Genomic DNA, 13,179 nt, shown 5'->3' with positions numbered 1-13,179 from the left:
AAACCTATATCATCACAAATGTTACATATAATTAAATTATTTGATACTAAATATATTAATATGCATAAAAATTTTGAGTTATTACTCTCACAAAATATAATTGTCAAAGGTAATGAAATTATCATATTTTAAGAAATTTTATCTTATAAAAGAATTTAACAAAAATAATAAAATAATAGGTATGAAAAATTTTAAATATTTATATATTGTATTACACTAATTAAATTTTAATATTAATTATTATAAAATCTTAGTATTTTATTCAAATAATTAATTTTTATAATTAATTATTATATATAAATAAAATAATTATACATTATAAATTATTTTGATAAAATATAGCATAAAGAAAAATAATAAGAATAATCCAGAGTACTGCATGTTAATTAAGACACTTTAATAAAGAAAATTTCCTCATTTATTGATGGTAATTTTTTTAATTAATTTGTAATAATTGAGTTTTTTTTTAATTGGTTTAACACATATTAACTTCACAAGTTTTTTTACCTTTGAGAAAAAAAAAAAAGAACTTAAAAGTTATTAATTAATAATAGAAACATTCTAAGTTGAAGACAAGTGTGTGTATGTATGTATAAGGGAATATACTATTAAAACTCTCTGAAATGAAATTTAATTTTAGTACATTGATTCAAAAAATTCCTAACTTTAAGTGTGTATGTGTATAACTGAAATCATAGTCGTCATAATCAGCCTAAATTGACCAATGGATTTACCTAAGAAAAGATAAAAACTTAGAGTAATTTTCATCGGTGGTACTGGAACTTAGAGTGCTATAACAATACAATACCTGAGCTTTAATTCGTGACATAAAATTCTTTAAATTTCTTTAACATTAATTTAATTTCCATAAAAGTATATCTAATAACTTATAATAATTATTTTTTATATTAAAAAAGGGTTAATTTCACTCATGTTACCTTAACTCTAATATTTGTAATAACATGATATCTCAACTTTAATTTGTAATATAAAACTTATTTTAATTAATTTTTTTGCATAATAAAGTATTTTTTATCTTAAAAGTTAATTTTTAGATTATAAACGGATGTGGTAATTCAATGTGGTAAGATCACATTCTTATTATGATGATATGGCATTGCCGAAGCACTCTCCCTTAACTGACACATAGAGTCGTCCTCCTCATACCTTGAATCCACCACCTCTTATTGTCCTTAGCTTCCTTTAACCCCTCTCACTAGACCCTTCGGCTCAAACATCTCTGTTGTGCCACCTTCCATACCCCTACAGTGACATCATTCTCCACTACTCTCTTCACCTCACAATTCCACTCCTTGAGCCTACACACCTCCCTAATGTCACTACATCTCTTGGATGTTTTCTCTACCATCAATGGCATATAAGATTTACTTTGGATTGCAAATCAAAATATTAGGTTTAGTACCTATTTGGCATTACATTTGAAGGCTCAGAACTATTTTTTTTTAGTAAAAGCACTATTTTAGATGTTGTTGAAAAAAACAGTTTAGAAAAAGTTATTTTGTTATTTTAGTTTTTTTATGACTAAAACTAATCAAATTTAATTTTAAATTATTTTTTAATGCTTTCTAACTAGTAAATATAGAAAATTTATTTTCTGAGCAACAGTTCTAACAGTAATGACAAACATGCTCTTAATGTCTTCAAAAGCTCTTATTCATACCAAAGCTCTCAAATATGTGAACACAACTTCCTTTCTTTGACTACAGCTCCAAAGTCCCACTCCTATTTCTAAAACACCCAATTTGATGATTAAGGCAACTAGAGATTTTGAGATTATTGGCCAAATAAATTCAAACCTTTATGTTTTGTTGCTGATTATGTCAAAACCTTTTAATTTTAGACAATTTAATCAAAGCTTCCAAAATTGAATTTTTTTTTTATCCAAAATTGAAAGGTTTGGTTGGGTTTGACATTTACTTACTAAACTCATTGGAATACACATGGGAATAGAAGTTGGAGAGAGAATGTGATCTTGCCGTGTTAAATTTCCATATTAACTTGTAACGCCCCACTTGAGATGTCACACCCTACTCCTCGTAAGATGTAACATGTTCCTGTAGTACACCAAATGAATTACCGTACTTCACCTACCGGTAACCCATTAAATATACTACAAGGAATTTTAAAACAATTTTCGTTCGTTTTGGAATTGGTGGGTAAAATTTTTTTCAAATATTAAAAACCTTCATTTAGAGTCCAAACATAAATCAAATTTTTGAATATTTAAAATCTCCACAATTTTTACAAAAATTTCAGCAAAGTGCAGTCTGTATTTTGAGAAAACAGTTCTTCGAAACCTGAAAATAGAAACACTCCCAATATATTTCTCAATTACAACTCTATTTGTAACCACCAAACTTCAAATCAACAACAATGGCAACACTTCAACTCAAAATCTAAATTTCAAATCAAGAATTAATATCTCAAAACATTTCATAACTCATGCATATTGCATTTTAAATAATTAATTTACAATCATAAATTAATTTATAGGTGCAAAATCTCAAAAATAATATTATTACAATTTTATTTGTACAACTGCTCAAATTACAGGGATACATATGCATACTACCATATTTACATTAAACTAAACTATCAGGGTATAGACAAATACCCGTACAAAAATTCTTCAATTGTGCTTCTCTCTAACTGTAGCAGATAACTCTACTGCTATGTCCTTTTCTCTATCTGCGATAGCAAGTTAAAGCTATCGCTGAGTATATAAATACTCAGTGGTGCACAATAAAGCATAAAATGCATAATATAAAATATTTATGAACAAATCCTCATTCAAAAATCTCATAATCGCATTTCACAATTTTTTTTTCTCAAATCACATTTATAACAAATCATAATTTTCAAAGCTTAATATAGAGCACAACTTGATCAAACAATTTAATAAACATAGTGTTGCCAAACAATAACACAACTTAGGCCATGACACAAAATTTCCGAACATGCCGTGTGTACATCACGACAAGGCAAACACCCCCACTAATCGAAATCAATGAGGGAGGTGGCTAGCTAGCTAATGAGTACTCATCCAAACTCGCCCCTCAGACTGGAAAGCCAGAGAGGGAGGAAAGTGATCAAATATCAAACTCACCCCACAAGTGGAGGAGAAACATATTAATATTGCTATGCCAAGTGTGAATAAAAATAGTTTAAATCAAGTTGTTCAAACATTTCATACAATTCACAAATCATATTTCATTCCAAAGTTTTCATTTACAAAGTAGGCAACACACTATTTTTCAAATAAGATTTTCAAAACCATAACTAAATTCAAAATCATATTGTTCAAATATTTCATACAAATCAATAATTAATTTTCATTCCAAATTTTCATTGTAAAATAGGCGACACAACATTCTCGAAATTCATAATGAACAAACACATTCACAATGTATAACAAATCAATTTCCATTATGAAAACTATAATTTAAAAATTTTTGTGCACAAACACAATCAATTTTCAAAATCAAATTTCTATTAACAAGTGGCAACACCATAGTTCTCAAAACCCATAATTAACACAATGCATACAAATCAAGTTTTCAGTGGGAAAATAATAATTTAAAGTTATTGTGCACAAACCTGGACTTAATCGCCTCTAGGTCTTCCGGGTTTTTTTTAGTTGAAACACAAAATTTATAGTGTTTCAGTACCTTATTTCACAGTAAATCTAATAATTAATTCATAAATACTTAATTCTAGCCCAAATATGCTTAAACTAACATTCTTGGAAATTTTCATTTTGGAGTTACTATTCATGGTACTATTCAAGTCAATTTATTGACTTTCTAAGGCTTAATAGGTATGGGAACTTCAACTTCACCCACATACCACATTTTGATTACTAAGCTTGTTGGTTTTGGTCATTTTCTCAAATTCTAAGTCTTTTAGGCAAATTTGATAAATTTTCAGTTTTGGTGTCTAAGGTTACACTGTTCCATTGGTCATCTTACTGTTGGAATTTGGCAAACCTTTCTTCATTGGAAATGTTCTCTATTGTCTTAAGTTTATTCTCCTTTTTGAATCACTCCAATTGGAGTTTTGTAACTCAAGTTATAGCCATTTGAACTATGGCTGCCGGATTGGACACAACCCAGTTTTTCTGAGCAATTTTGGTTATGGTAGTTTTAGGTCACCAACTTTGGGTGGCTAAATGACTTGGTTAATGGCATAATTTGGGTTTGTGTTTCGTATGAAAGTTTTAGGTCTATATCTCATCTAACCACTGGTAAAATTTCAGGTCATTTTGACCTGCCTATCTCAAGTTATGACCAAATGAATAAACACTATTCATTTGGTCAGTTTGTACAGAGAGAGATTGAGATTTTCCGAATTGAGTCAATTTATTCACTAGGTTTTGGTCACTTTTTGGGCATGCTTCCTAAATGAAAATTGTGTCATTTAGTGTCTATTTTCATTCCCAATTGGTCTCATACCAATTGGACTTGTAAAATTTCATTTTTGGTCCTTCAAAGTTGACTTGGTCATGCTACTAGCAGCATGACCACATTGAGTCCGAATTTGACCTTAACTCCAACCATTCCAGCACACTTCATTTGGTCTCAAATGACCATTTCTCACTTCAAATTAGGTCAATAACATCATTTACAAGTTTCTCACATTTTTGGTCTCTAAACCCTAAGTCCCAAAACCCTAACTTACTAAATTGTTGCATTTAACCACATTTAATGCTTTTAACTATAATCACTAAGCTAATTGGGATTCATATACTCATTCAAATCCATCAAACCATGCAAAACACACTCCCCATCATGCTAGCCAAAATTTCAGTTTAGTCCCTCAACAATTTGTTTCATTTCATTTTAAGCATATTTCTAAGTTAGTTAAGCTATAAACATAACTAAATCAACTAACAAATCAAGTTTAGTTTACTAACCTTGTGTGTAGAATTTTCTTCTTCCTTTCCTTCAAGTTTTCTTTTCTTTCTTTCTCTTAGATCTTGTTTTCTAGTTGCCCAAACAAGTTTTATCTATGGTAGACTATTTTTTTATGGTAGGATTTTTGGTTCTTCTAGCTCACAATAGAGCTTGAATGGAGGTTTTGTGAGGGAGAGAGGAGAGAAGCGGCAACCTTGGGTAGAAGAAGACTTTGTTTTATTTTTCTTTTCTTTTCCTTTTTATGTATGTTTATCTTATGGAAGATCATAAATTCTAATTAAATAAAATTTTAATTAAAATACTTATGGCATCATGCATGATGTCATGCATGATGTCATCTCCCTACACCTTTTTCTTTTTCTCTTTTTTTTTATTTTTTTATTAGTTCTTTAATTTAATTCTCGATTCTGAAATTTTCTTTTCTCCGATTTTATTTGACAGCTAGGTCAGGAGTCAGCTCTCGGGTCAATTGACCAAATTGCCCCTCGCCGATTTGACCCGGTTTGCAAATAATTCAATATTTCTTTCGGATCTCTGACCTAATTATTTGACTGGCTTAACAATTCTTTTTCGTGATTTTCTCTTTTCCACTATGTTCGTAATAGTCCTAAGGACCGTAACGTCATATTTTACGGTTCAAAATTTGACTTTAAATCGACTTCACAGTCGTTCCCGAGAAGGTCACCCATCGCTATGACTCTCGGCTCGTTTAGCTTCTTATATTCAGTTTTTCTTATTTATACTTAACTAATTGACAATTACTAATTATTTGTGTTTATGGCTTATCTAGTTGTCTTAAGTGTGGTTCCAATCCCCTTAATTGTCCGAACCAACTCCGGTCACCGAAACAGTGAAATATACCTAGCTATACAAATAGGGGTGTTACATGAGATAGTCCAGTACATTCTACTATTCCGGCGATTAACATCTATCCAGAAGGCTAGAATATCTGAAACTACCCTTAAATTTAATTGAGGAGTCATAATTTAAATTAATAAAGATCAAGTAAGGTTGAAGAAAAAATAAAAAAAGTGGAGCATAAATCAGTTAAATGTGCAAAAGTCTCGGTGATGGGTGACTCCATCGGAAAGTGACTATGGGCCTGGTTCCTACTCTAATTCATGTAGGACCTTATAAGATTCTTAATTAAAGCTTAATTGAAGCATTATTATGAATTAATAAGTTAGAGAAATGAAAAGAAATATGTTTAAATAAGTAGAGTAAAAACCAAAGTGAAAAATAGAGTAAGGGACTTATCGGGCATTATGGAAAAGATGAACAAAAACCCGGTAAGAGCAAATTTAGTCAATTAAATTTAAAGGTTAAATATTGACAAAAAATGAGATTTATTAAGTTAATGAAGTGAGATTACTTTAACTAATCATGATTAGAAAAATTAAACATAATTAAAAGAATAGCCAAATGTAATAATTATGAATTTCACCATAATTATAAGTTTGTCATTTCCCACTAATTACAAGTTTGCCATTAGGGATTAAAGTAAGATAAATATCAAATAGAATAAGACAAAAATTAACATCTTCATCATCTTCTTCTTCTTCTTCCAGTGCCGTCCCATTCTTTCTCTAAAACCTCCATTGAAGCTTCACTTCCCAAGCTCTAAACCTTTGAATTTCTCCATAATTCTTCTAGGAAATTGAGGGAAAACCTAGTATTAAGCCTTGACTTGAAGAAAGTAAGCATGAATTCTAAAGAATTTGAAAGAATTGTGAAAGAGTGTTGGCTAATTGAGGTAAGTTGTGATTTAAGCTTGTTTAGTTATGAATTAATGAAATTTAAGTTTGATTGTGGGGGATTACTATGGAAATTGATTGGAATTATGGGTGTAATTGAAAGAAGAAATTTCGGTTTGGGGAGATAAGAAGGAGGGTCAAAGTTTTGGTGGAATTGAAGGTTGATTGAAAGTGATTAGGGCATGAAATCAAGGTTAGTGCTAAGAAACTCCTTAAATTTTCAAAGTTATTGCTAAGTAAGCTAGGGTTTTATACAATTAGGGTTTTTATTGTATGAATCCTATTTAATGCTATTATACTTGTATTATGACTATTTGATGTATATTTATTGAGAAACATTAATGATATGGTGAAAAAAATTAGAAGGATTGATGTTGTGCTTTAAGTGGGAATTTTGGATAGCTTGAGTCCAGTGGAGTTAAATGCTTATAATTGAGCTACATAACTCCAATTGATGTGAAACCAACGGCAAATTAAAGATAAGATAATATACTAAAATTTTCATGAAGACAAGTTGCCCTAATTCTATGTGTAGATACTTGAAATAATTGCTAGAAGTTGAGTTATAACACCTGGAACCTAAGAGCAGGACACCTTGGATAGTTCAAATTAAAATGAGTATAACTCACTCTAGGAAACTCCAAATGAGGTAATTCTTGATTTGTTGAAAAGCTAAGATATAAGGGAACAACTTTCCTGAAGAATCAAATGACAAATTCTGATTGTAACTTATTCGAATCTGGACTCTAAAAACTACCCAGAATATGTCCTAAGATTAGTAAAGAATGCATCTGAACATGTCTGCTTGCTTGGACATAACTCACTATGTGAAATTCTAAATGAGGTAAATTTTACCTTGTTGGAAAGCTAAGATACAGAGGAACAATTTTCATGAGGGCCAATTTAACAAATTATGACTAAAACTTCACTAAAATTGAGTTCTAAAACCTGTCCAAAGTTTGCCCTGTATTCTGGAACAAAAAGGTTGTCTGACCAGATCCTACTTATTTGGTCATAACTTGAAATCTATAAATTAGAATCAAGTGATTCAAAAACCAAATGAAAGGTAAGATATAAATCTAAAAATCTTATGACGAAAGCATAAGCTAATTCTTGCTTTTACCTGAGTTGATTATTGGGGGAATAGTTAGAATGTGTAGTTATTTTAGGAATTTATTTGGTTAGTTACTAGTGGAAGTTAGAATAAGTATTGAAGCTTTTGAAATTGTGTGATTCAGTAGAGAAGAGAAGTTAGAAGTAAAGGGAGAAATAGATCAAAGAAAGAAGACTAAGATAAGGTTTGTGGATAACTCTAATCTTCTAGTGTTTTAAATTTGCAAATGAAAAGAATAGTTTTTCTACAAGCTCACATGTGAATTTCCTTTGTTTTTTTTTTTTAAATATGTGATTGATTGAGAATTATTTATATTGTTTTGAGAACATTTTTAATGTTGAAAAGAATTTATTATTGTGATGAAAAGGTGGATGTTTGGCCATTTATTATATTATAGCAGGGGGGTGGCCGGATATATGTGATTTAGAAGTGTTTGTAAAATTAATGTATTGCCAACCATGTTTGTTTATTTGAATTGAAATTGTTTTAAATTTGTTTTAAAACCACAGTTGGCATTACAAACTTTGATTTTCTCCCTCACTTTATGAGGTTGAGATTAGACATATTCCTCCTCCACTTGTGGGGTTGAGATTAGTTATATTATCCTTCCTCTCTAACTTACTAGTTAAGGTTGAGATCGGATGGGTGTACTCATATTTGCTAGCTAGCTTAGCCTCCCTCGTTAGTTTCAACTAATTGGAGTTGAGATAGCTTTGTCGTGGTGTACAACATGGCATTGATCAGAAATTTTGTGTCATTACACAAACTGTGAGATGTCGATAATAGTAACTATTTTTAAATGGCATAAGAAATGTGTTAATGAAAGTTGTGTTTATTTTTGTGTTTTATGAAATTGTGAATAAATGAAATATTTTATTATGAAATGATATTTATATTTTACATGAGGTTTTATAAATTTATAGTTAAGCACCACTAAGTCTTTATACTCGGTGATGGTTTTTTTTTGTGTCATCGTAGGTAAAGGAAAATAAAAGACCGCTGAGTAAGCATAATAGACACCGCATTCTTTTTCAAATAGGGTATAATTCTAGGGTTACACTTTTGAATTTTTTTTTTCTCTGATATAAATAATGGCTATATGTATGCAAGAAATATTCGAGCAGTTGTATAAATGTGATGTAATATTATTTTAGTGAAATCAAATGAATGTAAATTTGTAAAGATTTATTTCTTTTGGTTGTGAATGAGGAAAGCAGTTGCTGAAATGTTGATTTGATAAATTTTGTAGTATAAATATTTTGCTAAAGTTTGTTTTAGCAGGTTTAAAATTTTTTGGTAGACAGATTTTTAACCGTCATCATGCTAGATTTTCATCTAATTTCTTTAAGTTTTAAAAACACTTATTATTTTTTTTTATTAATTTCATGGTATTTTTCTTAAACCTTAGAATAACTATTAAATCTTTTTTTGAAAAGTTTCACTTGATAATGAAGTTGGAATTGTTAAATCCCTTGTAATATGTTTAATGGATTATCGATAGAGGGTATTTCGATAATTTATTAGGCATATTACGGGAGCATGTCATATCTTATGAAAGGGTAAGGTGTGACATATTTTAGTGGTATCAGAGCAAGATTTGAGTTACATACTAAAAATATGTTCTTGATAAGTATAACTGCTCAAATGTTATAGATTAATACATATAGTACATTTACATCATGGAAATGAACTTATGAGTAGATTTTCTTGTGTTAGTTGTCCAGGAGGTAGAGATCATTGCGTGGTGGTATGGAAGAGGGGGATAACTTTACGAAACAATCGGTAGCAGCTGAAGTTCGGGGAGAGGCCCTAGCCCCTCAGGGTGCAGAAGGGCTAGCTGTGCAAGGCCATCCAGTGCAGTTTCTGCTCATTTTGCTCTGTAGATGGCTCTACATTTTTTAGCAGATGGCTAGTAATGTACAGGCACAACCCTCACCAAGGCAGTATGAGAAGCTAACAAAGTATGGAGCTACTAAATTTAAGGATACTGTAAACCCACTGGAGGCAGAACAATGGTTAGAAAGAATAGACTGAGTTTTCAAGAAGCTGCAGTGTACAGATGCATTGAGATTTGAGTATGCAGTTTCATTGCTTTAGGGGGACGCCTATGAGTGGTGGAAAACTGTCCCAAATAGTCTGATGGAGCTTCCTATTTTGACATGGGGTGATTTTCTTAGAGAATTCAAACAGAAGTATGTTCCTAACACCTATGTTGATATGAAACTCTAGGAATTTCTAGGTTTGAGACAGGAGGATATGACAGTAGCAGAGTATGAAAGAGAGTTCTCCCAATTGAATCACTATACAGGAGGCCTTGTCATACCCTATCCCTTCGTAAGATGTAACATGATCCCGTAATATACCTAATAAATTACCGTACTTCACATACCGATAATTTATTAAATATAATACACGGGATTTTTACAGAACAATTTCGTTTTTAAGTCTAGCGTGGAGATAAAAATTTAATCTGAGGGTTTTCAACTCAAGTATGTGTTATAAATCTTATTTAGGTCTAATTAGGCATTTTTAAAATTTTGCGAAAAATTCGCGTGGTTACGGCTAAAATTGGGTAAAAACAGTTTTTCAATTACCTGAAAAGAAATTTTCAAAACATATCCCAATCCAAATTTCAACTAACTCACAAATCATTTCTAGCAATTAAATTCAATTCATCTCAGTTTGTCACATTCATTCCCAACCAAACCCATCATAAAGAATTTAAAACATTATATACAAGTCTCAGAAAGAAACTTAACTATACATTCATTAGAGTTTTAAAATTTATTTTACAAAAATACATAAGTAAATAATATCTCCAATTTATAATACAATAATTTGCATTTGATTACATATCCAAAATAATATTACAAGAGTTTTTATACGTTGCTCAAACGTGTTTACATACATATAATTACATGATTACATCACAAACTAATGCATACGGGTATACATACAATATACTCAAAATTTATCCCAGTCTGTCTTCAAGTCACAGCTTCAAGTGATCTCACTTGGCTACTCTATCCTTTCTTTCACCTGCGACAGCATACAAAGCTATCGCTGAGCAGTGAACTCAATGGTGCATAACTATAATTTAAAATGTAGTATACTATACTTTGACAAAATCATAACAAAAAGGCTCAAAATATTTAAAATTTTCAAAACCCATAAAATCAAAATCTATAGTTCGAATCACACAAATTATTTGAAGAATAGCATTTGCTCAAGTAATAACAAGTTATCTAATTCATAATAAAGCAATTGAAATATTTATATTTTTCTTGAACCATGAAACAATATATCATTTTCCAACCACTAACAATTATTTATTTCAATCACATTTTACCAAGTATGCATAATTTAAGGTGTTGAAAACTTTCACATAGCTTAAAGCATGACACTAATACAATGTCAGGTTGTACACCACGACAAAGCTAATTCATCCTAATAGCCAAAGGCTAATGAGGAATACCAAGGCTAGCTAGCATAATATATGAGTGCTCATTCAATTCTTCCTTAATTGGCACACATCTCAACACTTTAGCCAGAGAAGGAATTCAATTCATCTCATTAGACAAGCCAATGAGGAACTGAATCACATTGCCATGCCGACTGTGGTTTCAAATCATATTCAAAACAATTGCTATTCAAAAAAGTATTTACAAATCACTAAACATATTTAATCATAGTAAATTCATGTACAAGGTCGACAATACTTCAAATGTACAATTCACAATTTATCATTCTCAATACCATGCAAACCAAATCCTTAAATGCATAGGAGAAAACATAATTAAATCATACAAAGTCATTCAATAAATTAAAGTTTCTTGTACACAAGAGAAAATACAATTATCAAATTCATTCAAAACCCATTATAAACTTAAAGCATAAAAATATGCTAGTTGTGCATAAACCTTTTCTCTAGGCTTGACTTAGTTCAATTCCTCCTCCTTCCTTGGAGGCTTCTTTCCCACTGAAACATATAATTAAAGTGTTTCAATATCTATTCAATTTATTTCTAACTAATAAATTCAATAATTAAATTTTGTACACTTAATTCAACCACTAAAATTTATAACTTTTGAGTTCATTGCAATTGTTGTATTTGTGGTTACTATTCACTTTACTATTCAAGTCAAAATGTTCACTTTTTCATACTTAAGGGGTATACTAGTTCTAATTGCACTCATATACCATATTTTGGGTAACAATTATGTTGGCATCAATTGCCAACTGAAATTGCAAACTCCCTACATGAAATTCCAAAATTTCAGTTTTGGGTCACTTATTTCTACTGTTCCATTGGACCTTCTACTATGGGAATTTGACCAACTTCCTTTCATCAAAGTTGTTCCTTAGTGTCCTAGATTTAATTCCTTTTTGAATCACTCCATTTGGGGTTTTGTAGCTCAAGTTATGGCCATTTAACCATAACTGGCTGAATTAACTAAAGTCCAGATTTCTGGGCAATTTTTTAGGTTCTAGCAGATTTGGTAACCCAATTTTAGGTGGCAAATTGATTTAGTTATGGTTAGAATTTGGGATTGTGTTCTTCATAAAAGTTGTTCGACTATGTCGTATCTTTCCAATGGTATACAAATCATGTCATTTGGACCTTCCTACACCAAGTTATGACCATTTGAACATGTACTGTTCATATGGTCAGTTTTGCCCAGTGGCAGAGTATCTAGTTCGGATCTAACCTAAATTTTCACCAACTTAAGGTCAATTTTTAGGATTGAGTTTGTACACGAAAATTGTAGCCTTGGGTCTTAATTTTCATCTCCAATTGGCCTCACACCAATTGGAGCAACCAAATTCCAGTTATGGCCATTTGAATGGACAATGGTCAAGCTATCTAGAATTAGACATTATACATTCACAATTCAATTCCAATTTTAATCATTCACTCACACTCCAAATCACACCAATTGATAAATTTAAACAATAATTAGGTCAATCTGCATCAATTCACCAAATCTCCAAATTTTCTTCAATTTCCATAAACCCTAAATTTTCCATCTTCTAAATTCATACAATTTCATGCAAGCTTACTACCCCAAATATATATACAACATACTTTAACTAAGAATCCATGTCCAATTCATTTAAAACACATCAAAACTTAAATCCCCTTTGGCTGGCCGAATTTCTCTCTTCAAGTATCATGCATGTTTTCATGATTTCTCATATTAATTTCCCACAATTGAACTTAAATTCAAGGATTATACATGTGGAATGGCTTGAAGTGTACTTACCTCAATTAAAGCTTTTCTAATCTTCAATTTCCTTCAATTTTCCCCTATTTCTTATGCCCAGTCTTCTATTCATAAGTGATTTAGAGGTTTTCTAATGATTGATCATGAAAATT

This window comes from Hevea brasiliensis, chromosome 6 (assembly GCF_030052815.1).
Source record: "Hevea brasiliensis isolate MT/VB/25A 57/8 chromosome 6, ASM3005281v1, whole genome shotgun sequence".
Lineage (NCBI taxonomy): Eukaryota > Viridiplantae > Streptophyta > Magnoliopsida > Malpighiales > Euphorbiaceae > Hevea > Hevea brasiliensis.
This window is presented reverse-complemented; position numbering follows the sequence as displayed.